Here is a 15783-nt window from a genome sequence, read left to right on the forward strand (position 1 = left end):
AGGCAGGCTGGGAACTTGGGCATCAGTTCAAAGACGCCGAAGGCACTGCATGCATTTCCTCGCTAGTGAAGCCAAAGGGAGCGCAGGTGTAGCTTTCGCCGCGGAGTGTCACACCATCACAGACCCAGCTCGCCGTAACGTGCTTCCAGGCAAGCGGCAACGGCGCTGGCACCCAGGCGCCCGGCGCGGGGTACCCGGCTCCCCCCGCCGCCGCCGCTCGGGGTGCAGGGGCAGCCGCGCAGGGCCGGGGCGGCCCGGGGGAGGCAGCCGGGGGGCACAGGGCCAGCACCGCCCGCCAGGCAGGGACCCCCGAGGGGAGCGGGGGGGAGCACCGGGCGACCCGGCGCCTGTGCGGGGCGGGTGACCTTGATCGAGTCCCCGGGGGGTCGGCGGGGGGCGACTTTCCGGGAGCGGCTCCGCGCCTCGCCGGGCCCGGGGCGGTGGGAGCCCCGCGGCGGGCGGGGCCGGGCGGCCGCCGTCGGTCCCTCCCCGCGGGCCGGGAGGCGGTGCGGGGCGCGCTCCCGGCAGGCTGCGCTGTGCTCGGCGCGGCGGCCCGGCGGGGATCGCCCCCTCTCCCCTCGCTCCCCGCCGCAGCCACCAGCGGCGTCGGGGGCGGCATGGAGACCCGGCGCGGGAGGCCGCAGGGCAGCGCCCGGAGCTGAGCCGGCCGGTGCGTACCCGCCGCGGCTCGGGAGCGGGGCGCGGAGGGGATGGCGGAGAAACTTTCCAAAGCCGGCGGTGCGCGGGGGCCGCGGCCGCCACTTGGGGAAACTTCTGCCGCGGGGGCTCCGCCGCGGCCGCCCCCGCACCGCAGCGCCGGGGGAGCGGAGCCCGGCGCTGCCGCCGCGTCCCGCTGCCGCCCCCCCCGCCCTTCCCCGCCGGCGGCCGGGCGCGCTCCCACTTCGCCCTGCAAGGTGCAGCGGCTGCGCTGGGCTCGCTCCCCGCTTCGCGCCGCCTTTCAGCTGGCAGGCAGGCAGGAGCTGTGTTTTCATTTTTTAAATTTTTTTCCTCACCGCTTTTATTATTTTTTTTTTCTGTCGCAGGGAGCGGGCGAGGGGAAGAGGGGCTGTGCGTGTCTGTCGCTGCTCTTCAGCTGCAGTTGCTCTTGGCTCAGCGCGGGGACCGGCTTGCAGCTGCTTGGGCTGGGGAGAGAGGGATGTTACCGGAGGACCTGCTTGTTCGTATTTTTATCTATCTATGTATGTTGGTTGGGTTCGGGGTTGTTTTTTTTTCGAATGTTTTCAGAAGGGAGGGCGCGCCTTGCCCTTCCCGTTTGCAGGCTCGGGGACACTGGCTGGCACTGGGGGAGCGCCCTGCCCCGGGGCGGGGGCGCAGGGGGGCAGCGTGGGGAGCAGCCTGGGTGCCCCGGCCGCGGGTGGTCGCTCCGGGCCCCGCGGGGCAGCGGCAGGAGGGTCCCGGTCCCCGTCCCCGCCGCGCTGCCCTGGGACAGCCTCAGCGTCCCCGGGACGCCCGCAGCTGGGACGGTGTGTGAGCGGCGGTGGGTGTGTGTCCGTGAGTGTGCGTGTGTGCAGGGCCCGGTGCGTGTCTGGGGGGTGCACGCGTGGGGAGCCGCTTGGAGAGAACCTGCTCTGGCTGGGGATGGATTAAACGTGGCTCTCTCGGCTCTAACTTCTGCTTTTCAAGGAAATAATCCAGCCTCTTCTGCCCACTTTTTGAACCGCACTGGATTATTTGCAGGAGGAACAGAGAGCCGCGCTGCCCTGAAAAACGCACCACTGGGTGCCTTTTTATAGGGTTTTGGTTTTGATTTTGGTTTTTTGGTTATTGCTCGTGGTGGCTTCGTGCCCTTGCTTTGTTGTTGGGAGGATTAAGGGTTGCCGAGTGTCCTTAGTCCTAGATCCAATTAAAATAAATGTAAGTAAATGGGACATAAGGGGAAGTCGGCGCTAGCATCCCAGCACAGGCAATAAAACATCAAGGTTGGTTAAAAGCAAGAGACTTGAGGAAACGAATGCTTTCCTTCTTACTCATTTGCTTTCCCTTTGCAGTGCTGTCAGACAGGCTTAGAGAGGTGCATCGTTTGATCAGGGTTTCGCGGATCCTTAGCCAATCTCCATCCAGCAGAAAGAAAGAAAAAAATGTTTTCTGCACAGGCATTTTAACTTATCTGTCATTTAGTAAATGCTTTGCTTTATGAAATCTGGTTTGAGTTCTCAGCAGAGGAATTAAAAATCAGGACAGGGTGAGCTATGAGGAACGGAGAGCTGAAGTGCTGCACTATTTCCTAGTCGCTGCCCGAACGGTGTGCTTTCACTGAGGGTGTTTATTCCTGGTCTGGAGCAGTTGTGGAGGGGGGTATAAGCATCAGCTGGGAGAGCGGGACAGGGCAAAACAGCCTGGCTGGTTAGTTCTTGGCTGGCTTTTTTTCTTCCTGCTGATGTACAGAGAGGGCTTATCCTTCAGCTGAACAAAAAGTTACTTTTGTTACTTGGAGAGGAAATGTTGGTAGATGTGAGGGGAGAAGGAATGATTCCTCCAGAGTCCCCTTGACTTTGGAGAGTGCTGCTGACAAAGAGCTTACAGGCATGATCTTTGGGTTCATGAAACACTGGAGTCGTGTTGAGAGAGCCAGGTAGGAGCCAATGTGCTGCAGGGCTGGGAACTCTGCCTGATCCTTTGGTGGTGCTAGTGTTGTAGCAAATCAGCAGGTTGGCTGTACTTGCCTTGATGTAGCAAATCATACTGTCTTTTTCGTTACTTTTGTGCCTTTTTTCTTTAAGCTTGATTCTTAACATAGCATCTGTTGCCGTCTTAATGACTGTGCTCCATACCTGTGTGCTGATGGTACGCAGGATGCTTCCTGAACTGTGTGTTACATTACTGTATAGTTACCCTGTCTGTGCAGGATAGTGGTGGGTTATAACACCACCCCCACCCCCCAGTTTCCCTAAATGCTGGCTTGCTCTCTTTCTGACACGAGGGCCTTCTGTTCTGCCAGGTTACATTGACATGGTTCTGACCATGAAGTTGTGCTGTTGTGACCTGATGTACTCTGGTTGATGGATTCTGTCAAACACAATGAAATGAGCAATTAGGAGACAGTTAGGGTGTTTATCCATTGCTTGTTAGGAGCAGTTTGTAGCTGCTGTTCCACTACAGATGTATTTCTGTGCTGAGTTCTCAAATGTCTTCTGACACATGCCAACTGCACTCGTGCCACTTGTATTTACAGTCAGGTTTTTCTGAAGGACAGAAAGTTGGTTAGGATAAGGTTTGTTTTAGCATGGTGTGCCAATGCGAAACATCATACTTCTGGATGCAGGTTTGAATCCCTTACAGTTTGGCAGCATTTTAAATTTCTTAACTGTCTGATGAGTATTTGGTTGCTTATGTGAAGGGTTTCACTATTTCTGCCTGCAGTTCATAACACAAAAGCTGCTGGCACTGTTAAGACCCTTATTGTGCTGGCTGGAAGTCCCAAGGCAGAACAGGCAGTCGCGGTGACAGAGGTGAAGTTCTGGCTACGCTGACTTCAGTGGGAGTTTTGCCGTAGATGACAACGGGCCGCAGCTTCAATCCAGGAGTAGTGCTCCCTTCTTTTTGGTAATCCTGGTGTATGCTCTAGGGAAGCTTTTGCTTTTCTGCTGCCACCCAGACTGTGCCTGCTAGTGCAGAGAAGATATGTGTCTCTTAGGATGTCATGCTGTGCCTTTCGCAAGCACAGCATTCCCGGGAAGGAAATCGTGGCAGATACGAGTGGAAATAAAACTCGAAGTGTAGACACATGCTGACTGTCTCATTGCTCCTGTCTTGAGCCATTCCAAAGAACATGGATCAAGCACTCTGAACTGAGCAAGCTTAGCTTCTTGAGACTGCAGTGGAGCAAGCCATCAGTGGCTGCAGCCAGTGTATCCCACAGTCCCTGCTTCTGCATTTCCAAATTATCGGTTTAGTGACAGACATTCAATATGTGAAGCAACAGTACATTCATTAATTCAACCCTACTTCGCCTGTGCATGCTGAGTGAGTTTTGTGTATGTGTGTGATCTAGCGAGCTGTTCTCAGAGACACTTCATATATCCAACATCCAGATAAATTTTTATATGAAATGGAAGCGACAAATGGCAAGTGTTTGATACTTCTTTTACAACATGGAAGTTGTGTGGTGCAGAATATCAGAATTTGCATTTAATCAGTGCTGGCTGAAAGCTGGTCCAGGTCATGGCCATGTAATAAAACTGATCCTTTCAACAGGAATGCATTGCTTCAGTTTTTTATATTCAGTGGCATAGAAGAGGAGTTGTTAACATACAATAAAAGTGTTGACTGGGATTGAGGTAGTTGGTTTTTTTTAAATTTTATTTTATTTTTACAGTGGAAACACTTTGGTGTCTGTAATGCCAGTGCAGACAGTTTTCTTTTACAGTGCATTCTTTTACCAGGCATGTACCCCAGACTTTTAGGTATTTTGCCCATATATGACAACAAGAGGAAAGAAAATATAAACTAATGTGGAACTGAGTAGTCTGTCTTCCATGTGCATCCTTATATCCTTAGTTTAAGAGACTTATATACGGAGAATGTCTTAAACAGTTACAAATTATACCTTGTTAGTGTCTCTTAGCTTGTTTGCTATGAAAATTTATGCATCTACACCAAAAAAGTCCTACTTTTCATGTAATTTAGATAAGTGCATAGGCCTCATTTTGTCCCAGTGTGAAAAATTATAGATAGCATAACAGGCATAAAATCAGACCCTGAACACATACTAGCGATGCTAAAATCTGGGCGAGTGTGTCAATGGCAAGTAAGTTTTGAGCACTGTTAGTACTGTTGGGATGCAAAAGATGGCAGTGCTGTGAAGAAGGATCTGAACAAACCCGCTGAGCTGCTGTTCAAACCTCTGCTCTGGGATCTGCATGGGCTTCCAGCTTCTCGGTTGTGGGTTTTCTTTATGTGCCATTCAAAGAGTTGATGATAACCATTAACATATCCTTTGCTCTGTATCTAAACCCTAAGTACTGTGTTGTCTTCAGTGCTTGAGCTTGAGAGCTGAGCTGGGAGCTGGTGGCAGGACTTACTGGGGCCTGGACTAGAATATGCATCATGTGGTGGTTTGGGAAACAGGCTGTTCTTGGCTTGTTTTTTGCTTAGCTTTGTATGAAAACTGCAAAACACAGAGTAGTTTGGGGTGAAATTGGTGCTGTGTGGGAGTACCTCCTGATTTCACTCTTTTTTTTTTTTTTTTTTCCTTCTTTTTTTTTCTCCCTTCCTTGAACGAATCAAGAGCAGACCTTGATGTGAGGGATGTAGGGGTTTGTGTTGGAAAATTCTCTGTTGTCTTATTGAGCTGTTGTTGATTTTGCTGCTGTTCTTGGTATATGAGCCTGGCTACTACAATAATTATACCTAAACATGTCTGTGCCTGTACTGCCCGTCAGCCACAGTAAATCAAAGCATGGACCCTGCAGGCACTTACAGCAAGTTAACATAAAAACCACCAGTGGCTTTGCCTGGGAGAAGACAATATTTTCTTTCTTTCTCCTGGATGCTGCTGCTGCTAACTGTACATCTTTCAGTGCGTGAATGTAACTTCCTTTGACATCAGTGAGTGTTGCCTTGCTCATTACATGCGTGCCAGTGCAGCACAGGCTCTGCCACGGGGGGTCGGTGACGCTGCCCTCTGCTCCTGCAGAGTCCACTGCTCCATCCCTGGGCTGCAGAGCCAGTCGGAGAGATGCAGCAACATGCAGGGTGCCTCCTGTGGGCTGATATCCTCCTTCCTTCCCTACTGTCTGAGTGGATTTCTATCTGCTTTAAAAGGCATCTGTGACTTTTTTTTTTTTAAAGTATTGTCCATATTTTTATGTGTTTAGCATCCCATCCTGAGGTGTGTTGGGCTTTCCAGGCAGGTGACCATCAACAGTCTGAGTTAGGCCACTTTTGTCTTCAGTAGAGTGGTGGCGGCGTTTAATGCTGACTGTAGTGAGAGTTGATTTTGGGCACCTCAAGGCTCTTAAAATCCTGCCCTGCAGCATTTCCAGCTTCTCAGCTGGGTCCTGTAAAGCATCTGTGGAGGGGAAAATAGTTCTGATGACTTCCTCTAGCGCTGGTGAGAAATGGTCTGTCACCAGCCCTGGAAATGCACAACACAACTTGTCTCTGCTTGCACTGTGCAAACCGGCTGTAAATAACATTTCTTCTGTGTCTTTGCAGACTTCAAAGATTATTCCAGCTGTTGGAGGAAGCCTAGTGAGAGAAGGTAGCTGCAAGTTTAATTGTAGCTTCAGGACTTGAGCTAAATCGAAATCTAAACAATCTGATAAAAATTACAGCCACTTGAATGTTAAAGGTTAAAAGGGAGCCCTCTTCAGAATAACTATTAATGTTTTGCATCTTAAAATAAAGGAGCTTACTAATATTCCTAAATAACATTGAACATACATTATATTTTTGCCTTCGAATCATCTGAGCACTTCTCATGATAATGCAGATTAAATTTAGTAACAAGTGCATATAATGACAGTATAAATGTCAGTTTTCCTCTCAGATGAGTTGCACTGGTATCTTTTTAATATTAAACATGATTATGTGCAATATCACTTAAACAAATCCCGGCACCCATAGTCTTTAAGAGAATGTCTCTGTGTTCTGCCACAGGTGAAATTTTTTGTTGACTCTCCATATTTAAATAATTGGTTAATAATTTTGACATCTGCATGTCTGGGGTGGTGGGTTTTTTGGTGTTTGGGTTTTTTTTTTTGAAAGATGGTTTTGGAAATACTTTCATTTGTATCCTCAATGTGGTGATTAAATAACAGCAGCCTATGCTGTGGTCAGGTGAGTTAAATTGTTGCTTGCATGGCTGCATCTTTGTGGTGTGATTGCATGCGAGGTGGAGTTGCCAGCTTGTGTTGGCATGACCTAGCTTTATGGATTTTTTCACTGCAGTGCAATGCATACGATGGATACACTGGCAGTGAGTAAACCCAGAGCTGAGCTTTTATGTGGACATTTTTCCAGAGGCTTGCAGTGATGTTTTTTAGTCAAAATTCAGACACCAGTATTCACTATTAGGATCTTTAAGGGAGCGTAATTGCTGGTTTCCTTTGGAAAAGACCAGCCTTTTTCTTTGTTCTTGCACTTTGGGAAAAATATCATTTTCTGCTCTTCTTTGCCCTTGATAGTGGGTGTCTGTATTATTGTAGTGGCCTGGACCTAGAAAGAGCCTGTGCTACCCAGAAGGAAATGTTCATCTGACAAAGAAGCTAGAGGATGGGGTGGAACAACAGTAATAGTAATTATTACTATTGTTATTGTGAGCTGGAGGGGTTTTTTGAGGTTTTCATTCAGTAGCCAAAAGCCTTCAATGTTAACAGATACTGAATAGCTGGAGGGTGATGTAAGGGGTGGTTCAAAGACAAGGAGCAGCGCACTAGTAAAGCATCCCAGCACCACCTGTGCCGCTTGCCTGGAGCCGGGAGGTTGGGTAGTGCTGGAATTCCTGTGAGCTTTCATGGAGCAGGTTGGTTTTAAAGTCGTGCTATTGACCTTCCATGTGTGGACACGGCTCTCTCCAAAAGATGCTTTGGATCACTTCTGTGCATTGGACTGGGCTTGGCCAGCCTGCCTCGCTGCCCTGCAGCAAGCTGCTGGCCCGCTTCCCTCCGCTTTGCATGGCAGCATCTGTTTGAGAGGTTCTTTACCCGGCATGGTTTGTGCAGGGAATATTTAAAGATGCCCACAAGGCTCCTTTGCTGTGGTTTATTGCATTAGTAGAAAGCATTGTGGTATAGATCATTAGGACTATAAGCAAATATTCCGCGTGCTTTTATAGCCATATCGTAAGTGCAGGAAAAAGTGGCGAGACGGGTATGCTGCTGACGGGGCTTTGAGCATTGACTCTCACCAATGCGTGATGTGTCTGGCAGTGGTTTGCCTGCGGGAAAACGTACGTGGTGAGGTTTAGCTGGATTCGTGCTGGGATCCTGGTCCTGTGAGCTTGCACAGTGCATGCTTGGGCTCTGCTTTGGAGCAAACCAGCAGATAATGTAGACAGAGAGAGCCTGAGAGGCCCTGCTGGAAATGAAGACACTGGTGATTCCCTACGGATTAGTAGGGTGTAGGTGAGAAGACCTGCGTACTATGTTAAAGCAGCAGAATGCAGAGTTTTGTTTCTTTCTCTCTGCTTCCTCAGCTCTTTCCAGAAGCTGCATCCTGGAACATCCTTCCCAGTGCTGGTTCCCTCTGTTCAGAGTTGTTTAGTGACAGCTAAAATGATTCTTGAACATTAATAAGCATCAGTTGATCTACTGCTGACTTTTTTTTCAGCAGTAAAAAAGTGGGGTGTGAGTGTGGGAAGACTAAGGAGGAAGTGGAAGAGAGGAGAGGATTTCAAGTTGAGTGAGGAGTGAGTAGAGCATGCTTCTATATCTGCACATGGGTTAAGGAATGTAAAATAGCAAAGGATAGGAAAAGAAACAGTGGGAAGGTGCTGGTTTCTGGTGGTGGTGACTGAGTAAAGGAACATGGAAGTTTTGGGATCCCAGACTGTGCTAAATATCTGGCTGGGGAGTGGGGAGAGGGAGAAAGATGGATAGGGAGTTTTGGCTATATTAGCTTTTAACCGGGTTTAGGGGTTTTTTAAGCCATCTTAAATACTTGAGATTTTCATCATGGCTACAACAACATAGTTAATGTCTTTGTTTGATGTTCTTAGATTGACAAGCCTAAAATGTGCTTTCAGACTTAGTTTTTCGTTAGCTCACTGTATGTGCAAGCAGATCCTTTGTCTCCGGCTGAGACTAAACCAGATTCAACTCTTATCAAAGTGTTGGTAACTTTGGGCACGTTTCATCCCTTATGATATTGGTTTGTTGTTGCTGTATCTGTAAAAATGAAGATGATGGTGATAATAATAAAAGTTTTACTACCTAGAAGCTTTGAATGAGTCATTGTTGTGATAGGCAGACAAAAGCTGAAGGAGCGTGTTTATTGCAGAAATTCACATCAGTTCTCTCGCTAACTCTTCTGAGATATTTCCTTTTAGCTTTATAACTTCTCTGCTGTGCAAGTACTTCTTAGCCCAAGCGTTTATCAAACGCATTTAGCATTCCATCACTTACAGGTATAACAGATCTATCACAGTCTGCTAGCAGTGTATGCCCTGCAAGGGGCTAGTGTGCCCAGCGTGCTGGCCTGGCTCACATCTGTATCGAGAGCGTCATTGGCAAGAGTGGGGAATCTGAAGCATCCTGCAGTGATCTCTTGTGCATATAATTTACCTTTTTCACTTCTGTTGCTTTTCATCTCTTGTGTGCTCTTGCCCCAGTGCTCAGCCACAGTGAGATGTCCTCAGTCCATGTGGCGGCATGGAAGAGAGCTAAGCCTTTTACATCAAAAGTAATTTGTCTCCCAACTGATGTGTTGCTGGAGTCTTTGGGACATCATTACTCATTTGTATAGTCCTGTTGGGTATGTCAACCCTGTCTGTTGAGGGCTGTTCAGAAACTGCCGTCAGGACCAAAACTGCTCTATAGCAGCCAGAGGTCAGCCCTCCAGTTAGTCGGTAGCTCCTGAACTCAAGTCTAGGTGGTGGCTGCTGGTGCTCCCAGGTGGCTGGGGGCTTGCAACTGTGTGTAGCTGTGTTCAGAAGGCAGGCTGGGCAAGGAGCTTGTCGTGGCCCTAAGCATGCTGTGCTTATGGCCATTCCTGCAAATGCCCTTCAGGGGTTATATGGAGATGCACATTGGCTTTAGTAGGAATCATTAAGCAGAAACGATGTAGGTCATTATCCTGTGTGGAGTGGGAGTTCTTGTGTAGTGTGTGTGTACATTGAGGATTGTGGCTGTTAATGTGCTGCATCCTTACAGAGTTTGAGTAATGGTGCTCTTAGGTGTTTTAAAGTTATTCATAATAGGATTGGCCACCTTCAGGGTGCACTTTATGCGTGGGCTATCTTTATTGTACTGATGGCGTAACCTTCAGCAACAACTATAGTTAGCAGAAGTCCTGGCTTGTACTGTCCTCTTGGTTAAGTAGTTCTTGGCGTTGATGGAGTCGTTTTCAATCCACTGCAGTGAAGCTGAGATTAAAATCTGATTCTTTGGATTTCAGACAAAAAGAATAGTGACTTCTTCTTGTGAGTGTTCATTTCCCTGCCAGTGGAGGTTGGATGACTTCATCTCTGCATATATCAACATGCTGATCAAGTTTCACAGCAAAGTATCCAGGGGTAACTATAACAAATATTTCAAAATGTGAGCCTGGGCTGTAATTTAAGGCCTCGCTTGGTTATACAGTTCTGAGTGTAATGGGAGTCACAGCTCAGGGCTGGATTTTCGGGTAGCTTTATCTGCAGTAATATTCAGCTGTAGGTCTATCAAAACAGCCTTCTAAAGCCAGAGCTGCCTGTGGCATGGCATTTGATCAAATGTGCCTTAATAAAACCAGTGCAAAGTTCCACATCCAAAGGAAAAGTCAAGTCTTTGAGTGTATCTCCCTTTCAGATACCTGTTAAGAAGTTATAGGGCTGAGATCCTGTGAAAATGGCAGTTGGATTAGTCCTGGACATGTTTCCCAAGGGAGATGTGGCTGGTTGGTTTGTTCTTTCCTTTTCTTTGTGGGATGCAATGAGTGTAGTAAGGCTGAAGCTTGTCTCCTGGGTGGAGATGGGAGCAGAGCATTTTGCAAAGTGATTGCTGAGCAGCTGCTATTTACACAGCAGGATTTTAAAACAAACCATCACACAGAGTTGCATGCCATACCTTGCACATGGAGGTACTTCAGCTGCTTGTTCCAGAAGGTCAACCCTAGGTGCATCTCAGAGGAATCAGGATGTTGTCGAGATCTAGATGCAGAAATGCAGTGACTGTACTTGTCTCTTCTTTCCATTGCCAGTCAGAGCCTTTTATTTGGAGTAATGCTCTTTTGTCATGAGCCAAACAAAACCACAGAATTAAGCTAAAAACATACCAGACTGTGTGTAATTTAAAACTATCAGTTAATCTGTTAATTTTAAAGAAAAGCCTTTTTCTAGCTTGCTTTCCTGTACTGATTCTTTTTTAACTCTTAGTATCTCTTCCATGGCCATTCATGAGATGACTTTGATACTAGGTCGCTGGGACAACAACGGTAATAAGAAATGTGTGCTTTGTCACTGTTTGCAAAACTGGTAACTCTTTCCTCCCTAAGAGTTTGGACCCTGAGTGGAGCAGACTTCATCACTGACTATTGTGAATATGTAAAGGTTTGGCATCTTCCGTAATATTGAGACTTTCAAATCAACCAGAGATGATAATGTAGTAGTTATGGAATGAAGAAATAAGTCTGAAGACCAACTGTTCCCCCAAGGGAACTGTTTTAACATCATTGTCTATGTGCTGGGGTTCTCCCCACTGAAACAAGAAGCTGAAGGGAAAAGTGGAAATCCTGAAACTTTAATTAAAGTTTGGGAATATTTCACAAATGCATTTGGAGAAAGATGTTACTGCCCCTCATCTTCAGGTCTTGTTGCCTTCAACTCTGCAAAATCTCTGGGGGTCCAGTTTTCAATGTGAGTGTTGGCCTGGTGAGCTTTTCTCACCCTCAGCAGTAAGTCCCAAAGCTGTGTCCCCTAGGAAGGGATTAGTAACAAGCCCTCCCACTTAATTTAAATGGACAGACTTGTGCTCCACCTGCAGTGGTACTGCAGAGACACAGAATTCTGATTTGTTCTATGATAGCTTTCTCTAATGAGTTCCCATAAAACGTTTAGTGTATCTTGGTATTCAGTGTGTGGGTGTTTCAGAAGATGAACCTTTAGAAGGAGGGAGCTTATGGAGCAGTTTGATGGGAATGACTGATAATGAGTCAAAATGCTGCTGAACTGCTGCTCCCTGGTATGGTCTATCTGGTCTTCAGAACCAGCCCCTTCTGGAGGCTTGGTTGCACTTATGTATTGGGGACATAGCTTCTGCTCACAAACACATAGTTTGTTTCACTGATAAATATCAAAAGGCTTCATGAGGAAGGATAGGATCCTTAGTCACTCCCATTTTAGGAAAGGAATCAAGGCAGAGGCAGGTGAATTGACTTGCCCCACAGCCACACAAAGGTTGGTAATTGAGTGAGATATGGGACCCAGCTGTCTTCAGGTTTCTGATCAGCAGCAGAGCATGCTCAGCAGTTTCACCCAAGAGGAAGAAGACGCTACGAGGTAGTTGCATGGTTTCTTTTGGGTACAAGCTTTTTATCTAATATAGGCGGCTGGTGGACCCAGGAGGAGACCAGTCCTGAGTAGAGTTTGGTGGTACTGCAGGCTTGCAAGCTCCTTCTGTATTGGGTGTAACCCTCTTCTCCCTTTTGCCATAGGCTGGCTGATAAACCACTTCCATTTAAACCAGTATCTAATGTACTCGCTGGTTTTGTCTAGGATCAGAACATCACAGAGATGGATCTAAGATGTTTTGTTCCACAGTATTCTGCTGCCACTATTTTTTCCTGTTAATCTATCTCAGCTGGAACCAAGGATCACCTGCATTTTCTCTGAAAAACAGATCTTTGTGATTTCAGCCTTTTGGGTTCGATCTCCTTTTGTCATTTCATTTAATTTGCACTGTTTTGGACCATTCTTGCGCAGAATGTGTATTTATGTGTATAGCAAGGAGTACATAAGGGAAGGGAGCGAAGAGGAAATCCCAGTTTATTGCCTTGCTGCTCCTGAGCACCTCCAGCAGTGCAAGCCCTGGCTGCATCCTTGACTTTGCATTGCGTTAGCTTGGCCCAGCTCTGCAGCAGTAACAAAGTAAGTAGTGTCTGTTAGGATGCTGTGCATGTTGATTTAACTCAAGATTACCCTCCTATTCTTCACTTTCCCGTAAGAGACAGTTACTAACAGCATAAAAGTACTTAAGTGGTATTTCTCTAGAGAAAAAAAGAGATTCAGATTTTCAGGTAGACAGAAGTCATCCATGAGACTTCATAGAGGTGCAGTTGATCTGAGTCCAGGCTCTGAACTCATGCACCCCATCCCCACCCTGCCCCACCTGCATGAGTTAGACAGGTCTTCTGGGCTCCTTATCATTAGCAGAGCTGGAGATAAAGGAATCTGACATATGAGGGGTCACCCCAGCTTAGCGGCAGAGGTTGTCTCTAAGGTTAATGATAAGTGCTTCCAGGTGGAATTCCTCCCTTCATTCCTTCCTTCCTTCCCAGGTATTTGGCAAGGCACTTGGGGTGGGGGATTCATGCTGCTCTTATTGATTACAGTGACAGTAGAGTTGACAGATTAGATACATAACTTTTAGCTGGCTGAAATCAGATGAGAAAAATTCCCCTCTTATCTTCTTGGGTGGGTTCAGTGATCTCCAGTAGTGCCACCATACATGTCTGTTAGAAAAGAATATTGGCAGAAGAATAAAGAAAGGTCTTTAGAGGGAGGGGAGGGGGGGAGAGAGAGGGAGTCCCTGCTAGTTTTTGGTTTTTTTTTTTTAATCTGAGGACCCAGCATGGTTAGGCAGTTGCTAATGTGCCTTCCTGGAGATGTCTGCTATTGAGAGCATGTGGGCGTTGTGTTTTGTGAAAGTAGTTACTGGATGAAAGTTCTTGACAAAGGTAAGCACACTTAACTTACAGACTCTGTAGTTAGGAAGCAGCAATTAGAAGAAAATAGCAGAAATTAAAAGAGAAAGAAAATTTTTATTAACGCCTGTCTTTGTGGTAGTAAGTAGGTCAGTGAGCTGAGAAAGACCCTAGAAAGACTTGTTGTTCTCACACAGCCAGATTGGAAGAAAGATGCTGAAGAAGAGGCAGTGATTTAGTCAGGGGTTGGTGGTGTAAAGGAAAGAGTACTGGATACATAGTCAAAATTGCAGAAAACATCTTAAAGTCTGGTTTTGGAGACAAAGATGGTATCAGTGATGCATTCTCATGCAGAGATAGCCAAACCCGTTGTATTTGGGTTTTATGAATGGGAGGCTAAAGCTCATTAATTGAGGCCATGCAGGATTATTCTGTTGCATGTCTGATTGCTGACCATGGTGCAAGGCACCGTCTCTGTGTGTGTCCCATGGAAGGCAAACCATGCCGCTGCGTGGGTGGTGAAGGGACTGCGGGACCCCCCTGCACAGGGCTGCAGTCACGGGGTGTGCACAGGAATCAAGGTGCCCTGATTCGGGACCCGCAGAAAGCAGTTTGCGTGATGAGCGAGTGATGACACCAATTCCCTCTCCCCAATGAACACAAGGCTAAGATTCCAATTATTTTGCACATAATGAGGAGGTTACTGAAAGAGGGACTGGAGTTTGGCAGAACAAAATGGAAGCGTTCTTGGGCTTCCATTTTGCAGTGGGAAACGTCATTATTTAGTTATGTGGTTATGAATGAAGTTCTGGTTTTTGTAGTTTTAAGTGCTTGAAACAAGTCAGTGATAGTTGTGGTGTTCTGTGGATCACATAAGGTATTGTTGGACAGGGTTGCTGGGGGGCTGTGACTGTATAGCTTAGCTTTTTTGAAAGCATCCTAGGGCTAATCGAAGAGGATAATAATTCATGGGGTGAAATGTGGACATATCAATATATTAAAGAATCAAATCTATTGCTATTAACCAACTTTTTTTATTTTAAGGAAGAAAAATTTTACACCTATCTTTCTGCAGACTAATGCTTATTAAATAAGGGATTAAAGTAGTGATACTTCATAGAATGGTTTGGGTTGGAAAGGACCTTAAAGATCATCTAGTTCCAACCCTGCTGCCATGGGCAGGGACCTTCCACCAGCCCAGGCTGCTCCCAGCCCCGTCCAGCCTGGCCTTGAGCCCTGCCAGGGATGGGGCACCCACAGCTGCTCTGGGCAGCCTGGGCCAGTGTCTCACCACTCTCGTAATAAATTTCTTCCTCATATCTGACCTAAGTCTACCCTCTTTCAGTTTAAAGCCATTCCCCCTTGTTCCATCACTACATGCCCTCGTAAAAAGTCCCTCTCCAGCTTCCAGGTATGTTGCCTTGAGGTATCGGCAGCTGCTATAAGGTCTTCCTAGAGCCTTCTTTTCTCCAAGATGAACAACCCCCACTGTCTCAGCCTGTCTTCATGGGAGAGGTGCTCCAGCCCTTGGTGGCCCTGCTCCAGCAGGTCCATGCCCTTTATATGTTAGGGGCCCCAGAGCTGGACGCAGCACTGCAGGTGGGGTGTTGTAAGAGTAGAGCAGAGGGGCAGAACCGGCTCCCTGGACCTGCTGGCCACACTTCTGGTGCAGCCCAGCATGCAGGTGGCTTTCTGGGCTGTGAGCGTGCATTGCCAGGTCACATTGAGCTTCTGGTCCACCAACCCTGCAGGTGTTTCTCCTCAGGGCTGCTCCTAATACATTCTCTGCCCGGCCTGTATTTGTGCTTGGGAATGTAAGAAACTTGAAACAACTGGAAGAACTGAGCTGTTACTGCACAGGAGAGGGATGCTGGTGAAATGATAACAATGGCTGGCATATGTATTGGTATTGGCAAGCCAGGAGTGCTCTGGGGCTGACTGGTGGTTACAAAGCTGCAGGAGAAGGCTTGTTAGCACCCTGGGAATCCCAGTCTGCTGTTGCTGTGGCAAATACAATGAAAATTTCTCAGTGATCCGTTGTTCTGAAAATGTTTTGGAACCACTAATTTTTTACCCTTTTTTTTTTTTTGTTGCTTTGGTTTTAACAGGAAAGAATTTTCATCTGAATGGAATTGTTTATGAGCATTTTAAAACTTACTTTTCCAATATTTTTTTCCATTCCTTATAGGACAATATGGAAACAAAATAACAAGAGATGGTTGTTGCACATAGAAACCTGTAGTCATTTTCCAGACAGCTTAA

At 47.0% G+C, this 15783-nt stretch overlaps 1 protein-coding gene across 7 annotated transcripts in view; it reads left to right on the forward strand.

Moving 5' to 3' along the window:
- The first annotated feature begins 522 nt into the window (after window positions 1-522).
- The window catches only part of FAT3 (FAT atypical cadherin 3), a 419023-nt gene continuing 403762 nt past the window's right edge, over window positions 523-15783 (forward strand). For all 7 annotated transcript variants that reach the window (XM_055702249.1, XM_055702243.1, XM_055702245.1 and 4 more), the window contains exon 1: window positions 523-670. The gene's annotated coding sequence lies outside the window, so the exon portion shown is untranslated. The remainder of the gene's footprint in view (window positions 671-15783) is intronic.

Source organism: Falco cherrug, chromosome 2 (genome assembly GCF_023634085.1).
Source record: "Falco cherrug isolate bFalChe1 chromosome 2, bFalChe1.pri, whole genome shotgun sequence".
NCBI classification, from domain to species: domain Eukaryota; kingdom Metazoa; phylum Chordata; class Aves; order Falconiformes; family Falconidae; genus Falco; species Falco cherrug.